Raw genomic sequence first — 21,313 nt, forward strand, 5'->3', positions numbered from 1 at the left:
ATGAATGTGTTCAATTTAAGCAGCACGATTGAGTTGCAGTAGAGCGACTCATACTTAAAATATTTAAGGGCACACCAAAAGGTAAAGAAAACAAATACTTCTCAAACACTCAAAAGCATGAGATTGCTCGTGTCAATTCCCGCGTCAGTCAAAGCCGTCGAATCTAGATGCAATGATTATTTTGGTATTAAAATGAGGTAAACTATCTGGTATGCATCGCTGATACACAACAATTATACACAGGCTGCCATGTGAACGACTGGAAAAAAGTTTTGGATGAGAGGACGCATGTGATGTTTTGATAGAAAACGAGGCAGGAGGAAGAGGAGGAGTCAAATTCTGATAATTTCTTCGCTAAAATTAACATGGATCAAAAGGAAGTGTTCGAAAATATAAACTACTGGTTAAATCAACTTCATGAACTGACAGAAATATTGAAATTCATTTAACTGTTATTGTTGGAATAAACCACGTAGTACGGTGTTCGTGACATGAAATTCTCCGCTCCGCCGCACATTTCACAATTGATTTCCTATTTTGACAGTTCCACGCCGTCGGGAAATCCCCGGCGTCGGTACGCTGCTTGGGCAACATGGACTCCCTCCAGAGAAGTATCCAGCCCCTGATGTGGACCTTTTGGACACCGTTACAACAAAGAACAATCAAATCAGGTAAATCTAGCTCCGTTACCAGAAATACCGAGATATGTACGGTCTTCGCACCAGAATGATATGTTTGAATTGAGTTCACTGATTTGCGCTCCCTGTCCTGCTGGTTCCCAAACCAGATGGAACCAAGAGAAGTGCATTTACGACAGAGAGATAAATGTCGTCGCCAAGAGGAATTCTGTTCCCATTCCATGCATGGAAGAATTGTGTTGGACAATCGAAATGTATTGATGGCGGGAGGTCCATTGACAGCCACCTTTTGGTGAAACAATGCCACACAACCGTGTCATTGCAAGAATGCACACTTAATCTTAAGAACACGGGGATATCTCACAAATAATTTAATCGGCACAAGCAGAAGTTATTCGACTATTGATTAACACACTTCAATCATCAAACTAGTATGACAACTAATCTGCAGTAATGTTGCCAGCACACCAGCAGACACATGGATATGCGCAGAACACTTCGTTTACAGTTTAGGACGAATTGTAAGATAAAAAAACACAATTGGTTGTTAACATGAAATATGTTGTTTCATCAATTTAACTTTAAAATCAGTCAATTGGCAGGGACAGAAAACGTCATTACGGACTCATTGACCATAGTATAACACAGACGTTTCGGAACAGATGGACATTTTTCTGGGGTAGCTTCTCTATTAAAGCTCTGCTGTATTGCTCTTAGAGTCCAAAAAAATTAGTGGGTTGTTGTTTTATGGGGATAGGTTGAACGTGTGGATTTAAGTAGTGTTCTCTTCCTAAGAGCTGGGGAAGACTAGATGGGCCGAATGGCCTCCTTATTCACGGTGAATTATATGATTGCAAAATGTTTGCGATTGAACTTTGGAACGGTCGATGAGATAAAACTCATAAGAAAAATACTTTGAAATGAAACGGATTTGAAATTAATTGATTTAATTCCAAAAAAACAGGCGATATTACATGTATTTGTATCGTGACAGCATTAACACGAATTTAGCAAAACATAATCGTACACAACATGCCCACTGAACGTTCGGTCGCTGTCGAGCATCAGCAGAAGCCAGTCATCAAAATGCAGCATGAGGCGCCTCTTTGCCAGTGTCGAGATCAGAATGCAATTAATGGCACAGACCTTCAATTGTGCCTTTCTATTTATATAGTCAAATACTAATGTTTGATGCACTGAGTCCTATGATTTACGGTGGTGTCAACCCGATTCTGTATTGCAATCATTCAAGTGCCTTCAAGTTATCTATCTATTGAACGTTTCGTTAACATGCGTGTCTCCGATCGTTTCGCAAACCAATTGTTAATTTGGCTCCCATACATTTCAATTCACCCATTAATGCGTCAAGAAGGCCCGATACTATTGCGGAGTATGTCTTTATACTGAACAAAATTCATGTATAGATTTTAGTGACCGAAGGTGTATCTTACTGGACTATGTAAACAGCAGCTCATATGAAATATGCTCTTTTTGCGTCAATGTATGACGCCAGGTGCCGCATATATAAATGGCCACCTACTGAAACATGTTTCCCAGTGGATAGGTTGACTACCTTTCCCTTACGAATTTTGTGAATACGGCTCTTGGTGCCGGCATGTCAACTCACTTCTATTTTGTTATGTGTATCTTGCTCTGAGCAATTGGCCCTCTGATTGCAAATACCGATGTGGAATTCCGTTTCATCTATATTGAGTAGATACGTCGTCTTTAACATGTCTCTCTCGTCGTCGACATTGGCGTGTCGTGATGCATGCAATTCTGATTCTCCACATCGTACTTTTTTCTCTCAGTCTCTCAACGTATCTCTCTCTCTCGCCATCTCACCGTCTATACATCTTTCCATGCGTTTTCCCTCTGCAACTCTCCTTAGTTATTTATTTGCGGACATATACTTGAGTATGTCTATGTGTTCTGCTGTTTGTGTGCAAGCGTGATTTTGTATGAAATGGAATGGAGAGAAAGCAACAAATAGCACGAGTGAGACTGTTTGACAGATAAATGGACAGACCGAAGCAGTTAATGAATGTGAATTATTATTTATTCTTAGCAACGTAACAATGGTTCCCGTACCAGCCTCCCCGGACAGGCGCCGGAATGTGGCGACTAGGGGCTTTTCACAGTAACGTATTTGAAGCCGACTCGTGACAATAAGCAATTTTCATTTTCATTCATTTTTTCAGACGTCTGCGTGACAAACAAATTGGGACATATTATTTTTGATTCATCTATCTGGTCGCTTGCGTTCGTACATAAATTTTGAATACAACGAAGCAATTCTATCGTGTTAGGATTATCCACATGTCTCTACATGCGGATGAAAAACATTTACGCTTTCCCGAATCTTGTGTCTAAAATATTCTGCTTAAAGTAGAATTAATGCCACAATTATGGCGAGGAGAAAGCATCATCCTTGGGGAATGTTAAGGTAGTGCTTCTAATATTCTGTGAAATTTACCGCAATGAGATAACCACGTGGTGAAAAATCCATATTTCAGCCCCAACAGAATGGTTCGATGCCCTTTCTGGCCGAAACGATGACGGAAAAGCAGCTCGGCATTTTCCCGCCAGACCATGCAGTGCTACCAAAAGAGGCACCACCTTTTAATTACATGTACAGGATTTAATATTTTAGATTTCGCAGGCGAGCAACCGAAATATTAACAAAAAATGATTGTCAGTCGGTAGTTCAAAATTCTCAATTCAGTGAAATAACAATTTTCTTCCATATATACACGAGTAGATATATTTCGCTTTTTGACATGAACATTAATATTGTCGCCGCATTGAAATATTTCGAATCAGTTTGCAGCGAAGAAGCATAAACGTGTTTCGTGCGATAGGTATACATACTAATGTATTTCACCTGTTTATCAAGAATTTCTATGGCCAATTCATTTAAAACGACATATAAAAAGGCTATTTAGACAAATGGTCATATATTTCTATAAAACGATAGGTTTTAGCATATAAAATGGAAAACATTAAGTAAAAAATAATTCAAGTGCTGTATGTTTTTTTTTCAGATAATAACACCTCACAAAAAAAAAACAGGAGAGCCATACTAACGTACATTTATGTCAGTAACCACCTCAACTTCAGCCGAGCTTCTTAAATAGCGTTTTAGTGTTTGTGTTCCCTTTCTGTGATATGCTAATAAGCCCACAAATGCATCGTTCGGTTTATATTGAAGCGGTTTCGTCTTTAGATTCTATATATATATAAGTGTTTCGTTGTACCTCAAATCGATGAACAATTAGATTTTCAACATTTAGATGCATAAATTATCACACGATCATCCTTTGTTCAGAAAGTTGATTACTGCATGCACCAGAATTGCTCATGGATGCTCCAATTCTTGCATTTCGTATATCTGTCCACAATATTTCTTGTAATCACCTGTCATTTTGCTTCTCGCTCTTCATACATAGCTCTAGCTAAACACCACGGTTTCTGAGCTCCCGATATGTATCGGCACACAACTCGCAGCATATTTCCTTATCTACATATGATGAACACCCATAATAGTGACTCTGCTGCTGGACAGCTCATGTTTCTGACTCTGGTGTTCGAATTTCCTATTTTCTGCGCCACGTGACATTGAAACCTCCTGGCGAGTCATGCCAATACGTCTTGGTCTCTTTCTCACTGGAAAATATATTTCTGACTCTGTTTCCTCGTGCAGCAATTTACTTAGTTTTTGTCATTTTATTCAGCTCGCAAATCTTGACTGCTGCTTTTTGTTCTCTACAGACTGATGACTATGCAGATGTGTTTGTATATGAGATATGACCAAGGCGGGCAGAAAATGTTGATAATATCAGCTTAATTCTCGATATGAATGTTCAACAGGCGTTCAGACTTTAGATCCTTCTCCTATGGAAATACAACGACTTCCTGAAACATTCTTCTTACTCTGGTGACATAATATAGGCTTTGAAAAAAAATCCTGTGTCCGGATATTTTGAACTCGTACAACCCTCAGACAGTTCTCATTTGAAGTTAACAAAGTACTTTTTATTCATTCTTTTGCCCCTCCCAATTCCATGCAGAGATACGAAGATTCATGATTGCTTCCCTCCCAACGTTGCCGTTTCTAAGATTTGTAAAGCATAAGCTCAGACTTGTGAACATTATCAACAATGCCCATGTTGGAAAGAACAGCAATCAGAGTCCGGCAAAGCAGCAAATAGAAATTAAAGCGAAGAACTCGAAGAAACGTCCGGAAAGCACCTTATATATCGTCAAGTCACAAGTACATGTAACATCAATCTAACAGGCGCCGGTATCCGGCGACGTAGTAGATTTTAACTGGAACGTCACAGTAGTATTAATGTCAGCCTACATGTGACACTAATAAAAATCATTAAACCCATGGATTCGAGTGGTTTTAATCTGAATTTAAATCATAATTTAAACTTATGAAGGGAATAGATAGGATCGATGCGGGCAGGTTGTTTCCACTGGCGGGTGACAGCAGAACTAGGGGGCATATCCTCAAAATAAGGGGAAGTAGATTTAGGACTGAGTTTAGGAGGAACTTCTTCACCCAAAGGGTTGTGAATCTATGGAATTCCTTGCCAAGTGAAGCAGTTGAGGCTCCTTCATTACATGTTTTTAAGGTAAAGATAGATAGTTTTTTGAAGAATAAAGGGATTAAGGGTTATGGTGTTCGGGCCGGAAAGTGGAGCTGAGTCCACAAAAGATCAGCAATGATCTAATTGAATGGCGGAGCAGGCTCGAGGGGCCAGATGGCCTACTCCTGCTCCTAGTTCTTATGTTCTTATGTTCTTATGATATAATGGAAAACATTAAACCAAATTAAAACCACTACAATTTTTTTGAATTGATTTCTTTAGGTTCTCCATCAAGATTGGAAACATATTCCAACATCATCTTATTTAGATTCAGTTATTCTGTGATGTTCTCTTAGTTTCATTTCATTTCATTTAGAGCCAATAATAATAGTATGGTCTGGACCTCATTAAGACACTATATGCACTCGCATATCAATCAATCGATTGTTGACTTTTGTCAAAGGATCTGTGCTGCCTATTTCTGAGTCAGACACGATCAGTTACAAATGAATGCATATCACAATTCCAAACATCCATCCTTAATTTCTGACGTCAACTCCTGCGATGTCATGCAAATATCTTGAAGCAAAGAATGTGATTCGAGGCACATATTGTGAAAGTGGTCATTGACTTTCCAGTCCGTTATGTAAACAATAGTAAGGTATAGGAATGAGGGAGGAAAACCTATATGTCCCCCATAAGATTTAAAAGGAATGACAGCCTCTCGAAACAAAGAAAACCTGGGAGTAAATAGAAGATTAAGGTAAAAACGTAACAAATTTGTCTGTAGCCGTGCGAGAAGACAAATGGTTAACTGTCATAATTGCGAGCTGTGAAACGCTCTGTGTTTTGTGAAACCAATTAATTTTAGTCGAAGCATGAAGTGCTCAGTGGGTTGTATTTCTGTCGTCTGATATTGTGAAACCGATATCATAACTGTGGGCAGCACGGTAGCATTGTGGGCAGCACGTTAGCATTGTGGATAGCACAATCGCTTCACAGCTCCAGGGTCTCAGGTTCGATTCCGGCTTGGGCCGCTGTCTGTGTGGAGTCTGCACATCCTCCCCGTGTGTGCGTGGGTTTCCTCCGGGTACTCCGGTTTCCTCCCACAGTCCAAAGATGTGCAGTTTAGGTGGATTGGCCATGATAAATTGCCCTCAGTGTCCAAAATTTCCCTTAGTGTTGGGTGGGGTACTGGGTTATGGGGACAGGGTGGAGGTGTTAACCTTGGGCAGGGTGCTCTTTACAAGAGCCGGTGCAGACTCGATGGGTCGAATGGCCTCCTTCTGCACTGTAAATTCTATGTAAAAAAAATAACATAAGTGATTTGTGTTAACATTTCTCTAAAGCACTGAAACATTGGAAATTGAAATCAGTTTAAAACAAACAAAATGCCTTTACGAATAAGAGTATTTAATTAAAATACGTTTTTGGATTAAGTGAAGAGATGGCAATGGCATTATTCCAAGTTCCCCGTCTGCGGCAAAGAATTGATCTTTTCTGAAAAGACAGAGAAAGACATACGTCTCTAAGAACAGCTAATGCCTATAAAATAAATCATTGGAAATTGACTTCAATATGTGGTATTTATATCCCCCTCCCAGGGGATGTTCTGCTGTTTCAAAAATACACTTATGGTGCATCATGACCACGCTTGAAGGATGGGATTGCAGTACGACCCGACATAAATGTGGGCTGATTTCACAAAATTGATAATCATTTGAATGAAGGAAATTAGTTCATCGAACACTGATTATCAAATAGAGGGAAAGAGGCTGTCATGCAAGGGGCCACGAAGGATTTAACCCCCCGGAAAGGATGTACACCACCTAGCGACACCTTCCCCTATTACGCAGACAAATACTCTGCAAATTAGGAGCGGCAATTCATTGCACTGATAATGGAATGCTTATAGTACTGCCACAAAGATGAGCTTACCAGCTGCTGAATTCAATAACTTCTGAACCTGCAGCCACCCTGTGTCTGGCAGCTGAACGTTAACCCTCACAGCACACATTAAAAAAAAGCTGGAGGAAGTCTTACAAATGCTTAATGACCCTTGGGCACAGCTAATAATACGCCTGATAGAGTTCGAACGAGAGAATATTGTGATTCGTTGCACGGCTTGTTATGCTTATGAGGATGAACATGCGTACAATTTACAAGCGCAATGTCACTTCGGAATGGAGACCTCATTGTATATCACTCCTTTTCAGTTTTCCGTGTTGTGGGAACTGGGACGTTAGCGAAATTGACCCATAGTCAGAGGGACCTTTTTAGGATGTGTTTATGTTCAGAACCCCATTCAACATTGGCCGTAAGACATCCCGCTAAGGCAAAGCAAATAGGAGAACTTATCAAAGAGGCGAAAGGAAAAAAGTAATACATAGGATTTGTATTGAAATAGACAGACAATATTGCCTGATAGAATTTTATGTAAAGCAGGAGGGCAGAGTGACATGGAAAGAGGAGCAATGGTCCTCGACATTTGAAAGACACAACCAACCCGAAAGATCCATCATTAACTCCCTTAAATCCTGGCCAATCTATGGACCCAACAAAACAATACTATCGGAAAAGGCCATTCTTCCCCAGCGCGCAGGGTGCAGTTACAGAAGAGCGTTGCCCTTCTCTGCTAAAAACTGTACAGGTTGGCACCGGAAACAAAAAAAAAGAATAGAGGGGAATTTCAATGCACTGTTACAGCAAGGGGTGCAGCCGATAATAAAAGCCCCTGTAACACCCCTATGCTCCCGATTCCAAAGGTAGGACGACCCAAAGGGTAGTTGTTTGTACAAACTCTCCGATCAATGAAAATAATTGTTATCACTGTTGCGCCATTAGAGCCGGACACAAATGTCATTTTGTCCTCTATACCACCAACAACGGATACTTTCTCAGCCATTTTATTCATACCATTGCACCAGGAATTTCAATATCTATTTGCCTTTACATATCGGAAGAGACTTGTACGAGCTCCAGCTGTCTGCAGGCTCATCAATCCCTCAATATGCGAACGATTTATTGATAGCCTCAAGGTGTTGTCTGGCTTGCCAACAGGATACCCTTTTGTTATTAACTTAAGAGGGCATAAGGCCTCAATGGTCGAAATGACATTTTGTCAGGAGACAGTTCAGTATTTGGGATTCCTGCTGCCGCAAGGACAGCAGAGCCGTGGGTCTGAAAGAATGCAGGTTGTAGCAAGGGTTCCAACCCCGCGCACAAAAAAAGGAAACCCTTACCTTCCTCGGCATGGTGGGATATTGCAGGCAATGGCGAGCGGACTGCAGAGGGATGGATGCAGTACTGCGCAAGGCTCCACTAAAGGACGCCACTTCAGTTGTTACCTGGGCCCCAGAGATGTAGCATGCATTTTGTAACTTGAAACAATCCATGATTAGCGACCCTGCCTTAGGACATCATAATTTCAGCAAGCCCTTTGGTATTTATGTGAATGAAGCGGCGGATTTGCAACAGGAGTCCTGGTGCAAGAGCATGGAGGAGGAAATATACCCTTTCCTATTACTCGGTGACCATTTGTGGTATGGTAAATGATTGCTTAAGAGCAGTAGCCGCTAAGGCGGCCATTGTAGAAAAGTCAGTACTCTTGCACTCGACCACACTTGGGCAATACTCTGTATTGATGCTGCTTAATTCCTCCGCAACACAGCATTTTAGTGCGTCTCGACTCACTGGGGACGAAGTAATCCTCTCTAAAACCAACTTTACCTACAAGCGAATACCAGCTGTCAACCTAGTCCACTCTTTCCCGCGGGAGAAAACATCTGTTTGATCATTGCTTTACAATTGGTTGAGGCTAGCACTACCCCTCGAACTATTCGAAAATTCAGACGACATCTTTTTGAACGATGGTTCTGCAAACCGACCAAATTAGGTGACACACCTGGCCGGCTATGCCATCCATTTGAGATAGTGCAAGCCTTTGCTCTACCTTCGGAAATGTCTGCTCATGCAGCCGAATTGTTCGCGCTTACTAGGGCATTTGGACATAGAACATACAGTGCAGAAGGAGGCCATTCGGCCCATAGAGTCTACACTGACACATTAAATCCCTCACGTCTACCCTATCCCTATAACCATATAAAACCTCCTAACCTTTATGGTCACTGAGGCAATTTACCATGGCCAATTCCAACTAACCTGCACGTCTTTGGACTGTGGGAGGAAACCACAGCACCTGGAGGAAAACCACGCAGACACGGGGAGAACGTGCAAAGTCCGCACAGGCAGTGACCCAGCGGTGAATTGAACCTGGGACCCTGGCGCTGTCAAGCCGCAGTGCTATCGACTTGTGCTACCGTGCTGCCCAGCTAAATGTCAAACGGTCAATGTATCTATTTATTCTCGATAAGCTTTTTGGTTAGTTCGCGATTTTGGCAAATCAAAGAAAAACAGGGGATTCATAACTTCCTTCGTCCAACCTATTAAACATGCTGAATTGGTTTTAAATTTACTAGATGCTTTTCAGCTGCCAAAAAAGATAGCCTTTTTAAAGTGCGAAGCACATTCGTTGACGACAAAGTCTCATGCGGCAATAGCTTAGCTGGTAAAATAGCAAAACACGTGTCTCTCAAACAACAGCCACAACTGAAAGCGGCAGCAGTTGAAATTCCGTCCACTATAACAGAACCAACGTTAAAACAGGTATAGGAGACACCCTCCCCACAAGAGCATATCAGTCGTGGCTGTAAGAATGTTGCTTCCAAGACAAACATCAAATATGTGTACTCCCCGACACCTGCGCAGTATGCACCTGAAGTCTCTTTTTGCCAGGATGTCGCCTTGCCCATCGGCAGGTTCATGTGGGGAAGGGAGGGATCGCACGTGCCATATTGCAACAATGGTATGTTCCATGTATTACGGTAAACATTCGAAAAGTAGCCTCCACATGTATGATTTGTCAGAGTAATAATAGGGGAAAAGCACCCGCTGTCTTTGATCATTTACCACAGTCCCAATTGCCTTTGGAAACTTTGCAGAAAGATTTTGCACACATGCCGATGGCTAAACGATGCAAATACGTGCGGGCTGGCGGCTTTTCTGACCAAAAGAGACGATGCTAGTACAGTGGAAACTATTCACTTAAAGGTAATAATATCGAGGCTTGGGATACAAATGGGTATAAACAGTGACAGTGGAACTCATTTAACCAGCAAATTGACCAAAGCCCTAACCGAAGCCATGGGATTTGATAGTCAATTTCATATGCCAAATCAGCAGCAATCCTCAGGAATGGTGTGAAGGGCGAATGGAATAAACACAACTGCAGTAACAAAAGTGTGTCAACAAGATGGGCTGCTATGACTAGATGCCACACCTAAAGTAATGTATGCCCTGAAAAATCAGAAAAATCGCAACACGAACTTAACCCCGCATGAGATATTAATGGGACGCTCCATGACAACTCGAACTAAACCCCCAGTGACTCCAGTAGAAGTGGCCTTAATATGGGTAGATGAGCCACCGTTAAAATATGCCCAGGCCATGTGTGAAACCGCTGCAAAGGTAAATGAAAACTTGCGATTGGCTCAGATTCAAACACAAGAGGGAAATAAACACCCCGTGAAACCTGGAAATCAAGTATATGTGAAACGACTAAACAAAGATTATTTTTCTCCGAGGTGGAAAGGAGCCCAGCAAGTGCTGCTAACAATCCGAACAGCCATTGAAGTAAAATAAAAACCAGATTGGATCCGCGGCAACTCGGTGTAAAGTACATCATAATGAGCTTTACGAGCACGAGCGAACCGCTAACGTGAAGAGAACGACGGAACCGCTGTTCTTATGTATTATCATCTTAATCAACATCATGTAGGAGGTGAATTGTATACTAACACCTTAATATACACGTCTCACTCGTCCGCAGAGAGGGTAAATAAATACAGTTGTTGGGTTTGTACATACATTCCCAGATGCTCGGGGGAGAGCATACCTGTGCGACATAGCCCATTCACAAGTAACGAGACAGCAGAATGGGCCCGAACACGAAGTAATACAGGATGTGGTGAAGACATGCAGAATATGTTAGAGTGCAGAGCAGCTAGATACGATATAAATAGGTTTTAGTGACGACGGTTGCTTCGTTTTCATGTAACACGTCAACCCTCCTGATTGAGCCTTCCCAATTATACTGCCGTCCCAAAACTATGTATATGCGTTAATAAAAGCGAAACATATGGGACCCACTCAGTATATACCCATTAGTGTGATCACACCTTGAACCGGCAACTCCCTATGTTACACCTTTCTGCTAAAAAAAAGCCGGTTGTTTGGACAGATCAATATAGGTGCAGCACGGTAGCATGGTGGTTAGCATAAATGCTTCACAGCTCCAGGGTCCCAGGTTCGATTCCCGGCTGGGTCACTGTCTGTGCGGAGTCTGTACGTCCTCCCCGTGTGTGCGTGGGTTTCGTCCGGGTGCTCCGGTTTCCTCCCACAGTCCAAAGATGTGCGGGTTAGTTGTATTGGCCATGCTAAATTGCCCGTAGTGTCCTAAAAAGTAAGGTTGGGGGGGGGGGGGTTATTGGGTTACGGGTATAGGGTGGATACTTGGGTTTGAGTAGGGTGATCATGGCTCGGCACAACATCGAGGGCCGAAGGGCCTGTTCTGTGCTGTACTGTTCTACGTTCTATGTTCTAGGTGTCTTAAAATTGCTGCTTTTAGAAAGATGAATGAGAGATTATGAACGCGAAAATTCAGTGATTTTACAAGTTCCTTTCAGTTTCAGTTCCACCAGGCCTCGTAAAATGTAACAGGACTGAAATGTCAGTATAATTGGATGGAAATAACAAACGCAATCTGCTCGTTTTGGGGAGTAAACAAGCTGTAATCGCCAGTTCGTTGATTAGAGAGGGGAATATGTCCCACAGCATGACCAGTTCGATTTGAAAGCAGAACCTTCTAAAGCTTATGTGCATTTCATAGTGTACTATTGCCCTTCAAATGAATCATCAATTTGATTTTGAAGCTGAGGTTTATTCATGGTTTGTACATATTCACTCTGTTCAGGCGTGTCATCGACGCTTAGGATGCTGAAAACTGTACTTCATGCCTCAACTTGTCTTTACTATATCTATAGGTTCCATGTCGTTTATATCTCTCCTTCCAAATATCTGTGTTTGTATATATTTGATCAAATATGGCCTGTTTCGAAATCTCGGAACATATGTGGCTTCTAACCTGTATGTCTGTTTCCTCGTCCATCGCTGCTGATCAAGGATTACCGATAACTGGCCATTGACTGGATATATTTACGGACGCCCATCGCTTGCACACCTCTTTGTATATATTGGTATATTTGCCGATTCTATCAACTTCCGTTTCACAATCGATTACTTGCTTGTGAATGCAAAGCACCTAAGTGAACACAATTGTACTTCGAGTAACGGCCTTCAGAAATGATAGTTTTTGTTTTCGCATTATTCACAATTTATTGCTGCTAACGGTTGTATCGAACTGTCACTGCATTGAAAACGCATGGGGCTGGATTCTCCGTTTCTGAGAAGATGTGTTGACGCCAACTGGGAGTCCATGGGCTTTTACAACAGAAAGCTGGCGCCGCACGTGGACCAATTGCGCTACATTTAAAAGGCTCGCAGGGCACTGCAGTATACATTATACTCCATACATAAATTTACTCCAGCTAAAATGTTGGCAGATGTTGTGCTGGATCACGCCCATAAGGCTGATGGTTTTGCTAAGGTCAGAGGGCATCCAATGGGGTGCCCTGGGGTGCACCTGTACAACCCGTTGCTCCAGGTTCAAAGCGAGCGATTAACGGTGTGGACCAACATTGCTGCCTTTCTGGAAGAGGCAATAGTGGTCAGAGCCCGTCCACTCCGACCCCACAGCCCTGTTCGTGGCCACACCCACTTCTCACTTCGGCCCTGGCAGAAGCCTCCGTACCAGCGGCACAATTGTCACGAAACTATGGCTTTGTTGTATGTTTTTCTGTAGACCCTCTCTATTGTTCAGCAGCCACCAGGCCGGTTTCAAGATTTGTAAAAGCAGAAGCGAACCACGCTATCGAGGACTCGACCCATTGGAGGCGGAAAATCGCGAAAACCTTTAGTTCTTTTATTCTTCAAAAAACTATCAATATTTATCTTGAAATCATTTAATGTAGGAGCCCCAACTGCTTCACTGGGCAGGGAATTCCATAGATTCACACCCTTTTGGGTGAATAATTTCCTCCGAAGCTCAGTGCTAACTATTGTTCACCTTATGTTAAGGCTATAACCCCCAATCCCCCGCCCCCGCCCCCGACAGTTCTGTTTTCACCCGCCAGTGGAAACAACCTACGCTCATCTATTCCATTTAATCGCTTCATACTTTTATATGCTTCTAGAAGGTCACCCCGCATCCTTCTAAATTGCAAATAGTACAGATCCAGTCCACTCAACCTCTCCTCGTTATCCAACCGTTCATCTCTGAGATTTATCTCGTGAATCTGCTCCACACACCCTCCAGTGCCAGTTCGCCCTTCCTCAGGTAATGAGACCAAAACTGAACACAATATCCATGTGTGGCCTCACTGACACATTATACATTTCCAGCGTAAATCCCTTGTCTTAAATACCATGCCTCTAGCAATGAAGGACAAAACTCCATTCGCCGTCTTAATTACCTGTTGAACATTATACCAACATTTTGCGACTCATGCACTAGGAATCCAAGGTCGCTCTGCACATCAGCATGTTTCAATATTTTATCATTTAAATAACTCTCTATTTTGTTGTCATTCCTACCAAAATGAATAACATAGCATTTGTCAACATTGTATTTCAGCTGTCAGACCATAGCCCATGAAGATAAACTATCGAAATCCCTCTGCAGACTTCCAGCATCCTCTGCACTTTTTGCTTTACCACTCATCTTAGTATAGTCTGTAAACTTGGAAACATTGCACTTGGTCCCCAACTCCAAATCATCTATGTAAATTCCAAATCATCTATGTAAATTGTGATCAATTGCGGACCCAACACTGATCCTTGAAGGACAGCACTAGCTTCTGATTGTCAACCAGAGCAACATCCATTAATCCCCATTATTGCTTTATATTAATTAACCAATCCTCTATCCATGCTACTTCTTCATCCTTAACAGGATGTAATTTAAGATTGTGCAGGAACCTATTTTTTGACACCTTGTCAAAAGCGTTCTGGAAATTCAAATATACCACATCCGTTGGTTTCCCATTGTATACCGCATTGGTAATGCCATAAAAGATTTGACTAAATTAGTTAGACACGATCTGCACTTCATGACGCCATACTGTGTCTGCCCAATGGGACAATTTCCCTGGATCTGCCTCTCTATTGCTGATGATCGATTTCTATAACGGAAATTAAGCTAGTTGGCTTATAATTTCTCGCTTTCTGCCGAACTTCATTTTTACATAGTTTTACGTTTCCTAATTTCCAATCTGCATGGACCACCCCAGAATCGACTGAATTTTGGTAAATTATCAATAGAGCATTTTCAATTTCCTTACCATCTCTTTGAGCACTCTGGGATACATTCCGGCAGGGCCAGGAGACTTGTTTACCTTTAGCCGCATTCGCTTGCCCATCACTACCTCCTGAGTGATAACCTAGAACATAGAACATTACAGCGCAGTACAGGTCCTTCGGCCCACGATGTTCCACCGTCCTGTGAAACCCTTCAAAAGTCCATCTACACTATTCCCTTATCGTCCATATGCCTATCCAATGGCCGTTTGAATGCTTTAAGTGTTGGCGAGTCCACTACTGTTGCAGGCAGGGCATTCCACGCCCTTACTACTCTCTGAGTAAAGAACCTACCTCTGACATCTGTCCTATCTCCATTTCCCCTCAATTTAAAGCTATGTCCCCTTGTGCTGGACATCACCATCCGAGTAAAAAGGCTCTCGATGTCCACCCTATCTAATCCTCTGATCATCTTGTAGATAACAATCGTCTCAAGGCCCTCACTTGTCATAGCCTAATTTCCATCAGTCGCTGGCATGTTATTTGTGTCATCAACAGAGCAGGCCAACGCAAAAAGCATGTTCATTCCTCAACTATTTTCCCATATCCCATTATTAAATCATCCTTCTCATCCTCTAATTTGCAAATATTTACATTAGTCACTCTTTTTTGGTTTACAGATTTGCAGAAACGTTTCGTATCTCTTTTTATATTCTGAGGAAATTTAATGTCATAATCTATCTTACTCTTCTATGAAACGTTTAAATAGCTTTCTGTTGCCCCCTAAAGATTTCCCAATCCCCGAGATTCCCACGAATCTTTGCCACTTTGTATGTTTGTTTATTCAATTTGATCCTCTCCCTTATATCCTTCGATACCCACGGCAGATTGTGCCTCTTTCTAACGTCCTTCCTAGTTTTTGGTATATCATTTTGCTGAGCGCTGTGAAAACCCGCTTGCAAGGTTCTCCACTGTTCCTCAACTGTTTCACCAGAAGTTGTTGCTCCCAGTCTCCGTCAGCCAGCTCTTCTCTCATCACAGTATAATCTCCTTTGGTTAAGCACAAAACACGAGGGTTTGATTGTAACTTCTCACGCTCCATCTGTGTTTTGAATTCCACCATAATGTGATTGTTCATTCCTAGAGGATCCCTAAATTGAGAGCATTAATCAATCCTGTCTCATTACACGGGACCACACCCAGGCCCGTTTGCCCCTCATAGATTCATTTACATCTGTTCTGGGAAGCTATAGCAGAGACGTTCTCTAAACTCACTCTCACGGCTGCCTTCACCCGCCTGGTTAAAACAATTGTCATTTAGATTAAAATCCTCCATGATAACTGCTGTACCATTTCTACATGCATCAGTTATATATTTGTTTATTGCCGCTCCACTTTAATTATACTATTTGGATGCCTATAGATTAGTCCTATAAGTGACATTTTCGCCTTAATATTCCTGATTTCCACCCAGAGGTATTCTATCTTATCCTCTCTTGCACCGATGGCATCCCTCACTACTTTACGGATGTCATCATAAATAACAGAACTACACCACCTTCCCTACCATCCACTCCGTCCTTCCGAATAGTTTAATATCCTTAGATATTCAACTACCAGTCGTGACCATCCTTTAACCAGTTCTAAGGAATGACCACTAAATCATTGTCATTAGCGATGATCTGCGGCTATCAACTCATTTACCTTATTCCCAATATTGCAGGTATTCAGGTAAAGTACCCTTATGTTGGCTTTTATACCTCCGGTTTGAATTATAGCACCTCGAGCAGTAAATTCGCCAAAGTTAGTTTTTATTTTAGCTTTCTCCTTATATTCCTTATGGGAGAACCTATATTTTCAGGTGATAAACTGTCGCGTTGCTTTTCATTTATGCATTTGCTTCCCGTTTTATTCCTTTCTGTAATACTGGACGTTTTCACTGAGCGTTCCTTAGTCACTCCACCCTTTTTGATTTTTGACTATTGCTTCTCTGCCTTACACTTGCCCCTTACTGGTTTTAGTTCTGTTCCCGTTTTAATTCCCTCCGACTTCCTGCGTAGGTTCTGATTCCTCTGCCACTTTAGTTTAGATAATCCGCAAGCACGGTATCTGGGGCAGCACGGTCGCATTGCGGATAGCACAAATGCTTCACAGCTCCAGGGTCCCAGGTTCGATTCCGGCTTGGGTCACTGTCTGTGCGGAGTCTGCACATCCACCTCGTGTGTGTGTGGGTTTCCTCCGGGTCCTCTGGTTTCCTCCCACAGTCTAAAGATGTGCAGGTTAGGTGGATTGGCTATGATAAATTGCCCTTAGTGTCGAAAAGTGCCCCGAGTGTTGTGTGGGAATACTGGGTCATGGGACTAGGGTGGAGGTGTTGACCATGGAAAGGGTGCTCTTTCCAAGAGCCGGTGCAGACTCGATGGGCCGAACGGCCTCTTTCTGCACTGTATATTCTATGAAATATATGAGAACAAGAAGAGCAAACACCGACCCCCCCCCCCCCCCCTCGCTCCAAAGGCACCGGGTCAAGCCCTGCCCTGGTGCAGACTGTCCAGTTTGTACTGGTCCCACAACCCCAGAACCGGTTCCAATGCCCCAGGAAATTGTGTCCCTCCTTCCTGCTCCACCTCTCGAGCCACGTATTCATCCTACCTATCCTGTCATTCCTGCTCTGTGTATCTCGTGACTTTGGTAGCAATCCTGAAATTACTACCTTTGAGGTCCTACTTTTTAGTTGCACTCCAACCCCCCTGAATTCAGTTCGTAGGGTCTCATACTGTTTCTTTCCCTATACCGTTGGTGCCAATATGCATCCCGAAAGCTGGCTGTTCACCCAGCATAATTTCCTGCAGCCGCTCCGACACATCCTTGACCCTCGCACCAGCGAGTCGAAAATCTGACCAGAAGCCTCGATTGCGTCAGCAGAACCGGCTGTCTATTTCCCTTATGTTTGAATCCCCTATGTCATAGCCCGCCCATTCTTCTTGCCCCTTGCGGAGGACGGCCAGACGCAGTGCCTTGAAACAGGCTGCTTCTGCCTTCCCTTCGTGAGCCATCTGCCTCAACAGTTTCCAAATCGGTATATCTTAGAACAGTACAGCACAGAACAGGCCCTTCTGCCCTCAATGTTGTGCCGAGCCATGATCACCCTACTCAAACCCACGTATCCACCCTATACCCGTAACACAACAACCCCCCCTTAACCTAACTTTTATTAGGACACTACGGGCAATTTAGCATGGCCAATCCACCTAGCCCGCACATCTTTGGACTGTGAGAGGAAACCGGAGCACCCGGAGGAAACCCACGCACACAGGGGGAGGACGTGCAGACTCCACACAGACAGTGACCCAGTCGGGAATCGAACCTGGGACCCTGGAGCTGTGAAGCATTTATGCTAAACACCATGCTACCCTGCTGCCCCCTAATTTATATTGCACTGATTTCCGACTCGGCTGTCTTTTGATCACAAATTTTCTATCTCCCACAGTAATTTTCACCTGCGGTGTGACGTGCTATACACGACGTCCTTAGCATCGCGGATGCTCCAAATAAGACCAACATTAAGCGGCCTTACAGGAGCTTCAGATAGACACTCTTCTTGCACGTGAAGGAGCCAGGGTCGGAGGATTTGTCCCCCAGCTCCCACATCGCACACGATAAGCATGACACGTGTCTGGTATCTCCTGTCATGTATTAAATCTTAGGCTAAATTATACAACTACAATGCCTAAAAGCAATTCAAAATAAGAAAATACAGACAAATTAAACGAAAAACGACTTACCAGTCACTTGCCAGGGGTAAATAGCACCTCCTCTCACCCAGCTTCAAATTCCCAGCTGGCTTCAAATTCCCAAACTCAATATTTAATGTGCCTCACTCTGTCTGGCTCACTGGGAGAACTCACTGCGAGTGAGTGAAAATTTGCACTTTCAAACTGGCCTGAGAACGAAGCAACAAAGCAGGGGAAGAGGATGAGTCCAATTGTGGCAGAGACTTTCCAAAAAGCATATAGACTACAAGAAAGTCCAGGAAACATACATTAGTGGTAAAAACAACTCCCAGGAATGAGCAGAGGCGAAATGATAGAAAGACAGCAGTTTCTATTTAAACTGTATTTGCGGGTATAATGTAGGTACAACGCGGTTAGTGATACATGATGTTAACGTGGGCGACATCGCCCCAATTCATACAATGAAGGTTAAATATAGTTATGTTATCGCATTTACAGGAACAAACTGAGCACCTGCTCCCGAGTCACTTCATTGAATTGAGTTTTTTTATACATTTAGCGTTCCACGGTCATTTCTTCCAAACGAGGAGTTATTTACCGTGGCCAATCCACCTACCTTGCACATTTATGAGTTGTGGGGCGAAACCAAGCAAACACAGGGATAATGGGCAACTCCAGGTGGACAGTGACCCGGGGCCGGGATCGAACCTGTGACGCAAACGCCCTCAGGAAACAGTGCTAAACACCACGCAACCGTGATGCCCTAATTGAACTGAGTTGTTGTGATTGGAGTTCCCTATCCTCATGCTGCCCAAAGCACATGGAAGCAAGAGCGTCTGTACGCACTGCACCAGCAAAAAAAAAAGAATTGTTTCCAGCTCCACGTTTGGAATACTACATCTTAAGTGTTGGACGATCGAAATTCATCGCCAACATAGGATCGCTGAAGTGCGGTTGGCAATCTCCTTTTGAAAACATTGCCCACAGACTCATTTGAGATAGGAGACACACTTGCCTTGAAAACCCGGTGGGATATCCAGCAAGGAAGTTTAATCGACACGAGAAGAACTATTTGAATAGTGAGAAACATACATTGAACTTCGTGCTGACATGACAACATGTCTAGGCCCATTTTCCATCAACTTGGCATCACACAATCACATATATGAAAAACCAACACTTTAATTTATTTGGACGAAGTTCGTGATCAAGCAGTTGGTTATGACGAAAAAATTTGCTATTGCACGATTCAACTTAAAAATCTCCCACGTGGCCAGGAGAGAACAAGTCATTACGGCCGTGTTATCCGGAGTTTACAATACACTTGTCGGAACACTGGGAAAAGTTTTCGGGCATATTTACTGATAATGCAGGTGCCTGAATTTTTTAAAAGTTGATAAGATGTAACTAATTAGAGAAGTGTTCCGAAATTATACGGCTTTTTGAAATAATGACACTTGATTGTAAAACAAAATAAGGTTGTGTCTGATGGGATTCCGTGGTGATAGCATGAACAAGAACTTATCAAATCAAAGTAGGTACAATATTCTGAATAATGAGTAGAAGTCTGTCGAGAATCATCAGAAGACAGTTTGCAAATACAGGCTGAGGCGCGATTTTGCAAGTACCGCGATTGGCAACTAAATTTAAATGTCCGTTCCCAGGCAATAGAATCACCAAAAGTCGTCTATTTGTACATCAGTCAGACCTGCTCATACGAATTCCTAGAGTCAAAGAATTTAATGGGGGAAGACAACAAATCCTAACGGAGAGTCAATGGCAGACAATGTTATAATCTCCAGTACCCTCAGCATAAGGAAGGCCAGTTGACAGCCAGCAGCGTCCGATGCAGACAAAGAAATTTACCTCCGACATCCTGCAAACCAGTCTGCATCTAGCAGTCTGGAGGTATGTTTTGCATCTAACAGTCTCGACATCTACGAGCGGAGGCAGTGTAAAGGGAATTCATGCATCTCATCTGGGCCAGAGAAAAACGTTTCGCAGACTTATCCATATCCTTGTATTGTGCATTAATGTTAAACTGGATTTAAAAAACATATATATATATATATATATATACTTATTTTGGATTTTTTTTCTGAGGACTTCCGGATATGTGGATCATGCTGGAACAAGGTGTACGTTTTACATAAAGTTTGTGTGCGTGTTTACTGGTGGGTGTACTTAATTGTCTTCGCTGAGTATAGTCCTGTTTCTGCTAATTTGTCTTTTCTTTCATTCAAAATATTGACATTAATATGTGTGTCAAGGCTACAAGGCTGGATACCAGCACTGGGCTTTCACTTTACCCTTCACATCATTCCAAATAGAAAACCGCACTCTGCCCCGAATCGCTGTCCCAAGAATAATTATTTCTCTATTATTCCTGACATTGTGGAAGATAACACCTCCTCTCTCAAAAAATCCGAATTAATTGCGAGGCTTTGAAGAGGTAAGAGACTTGGACAGCCTGTGTACAACTCGAAATGGGGAAATGGGGCGCACGTGGTCAACAAAGCTCATGGGTTGTGCATTTATTCCTTTGTTATTTGAACTCAAATGCATCAATTCAATGATGGAACTGTTAGTTGAGCCAGGCTTGAAATTGTGTACGCATATTTATTCACCACATGAGACAATGGACATAACTATTCTGAACAGAATGCGGAGATGAGTTTCAGTATTTACTCAGTGTTCAGAATTGGAACATAAAGACGAAGTTCCACAAGATAGAATTAATTTCATTGGAACTCGAAAAAAACTTAAAGGTGAACATAATCAATGTGGCACAGTTTCATCAGAGAAAAACAACTCCCATGCCTTTACCTTAGCCATTTCGAGCAGTTAGGAAGCTCAGTCACTCGCAACCAACAAA

This window comes from Scyliorhinus canicula, chromosome 12 (assembly GCF_902713615.1).
Source record: "Scyliorhinus canicula chromosome 12, sScyCan1.1, whole genome shotgun sequence".
Classification (NCBI taxonomy): Eukaryota; Metazoa; Chordata; class Chondrichthyes; order Carcharhiniformes; family Scyliorhinidae; genus Scyliorhinus; species Scyliorhinus canicula.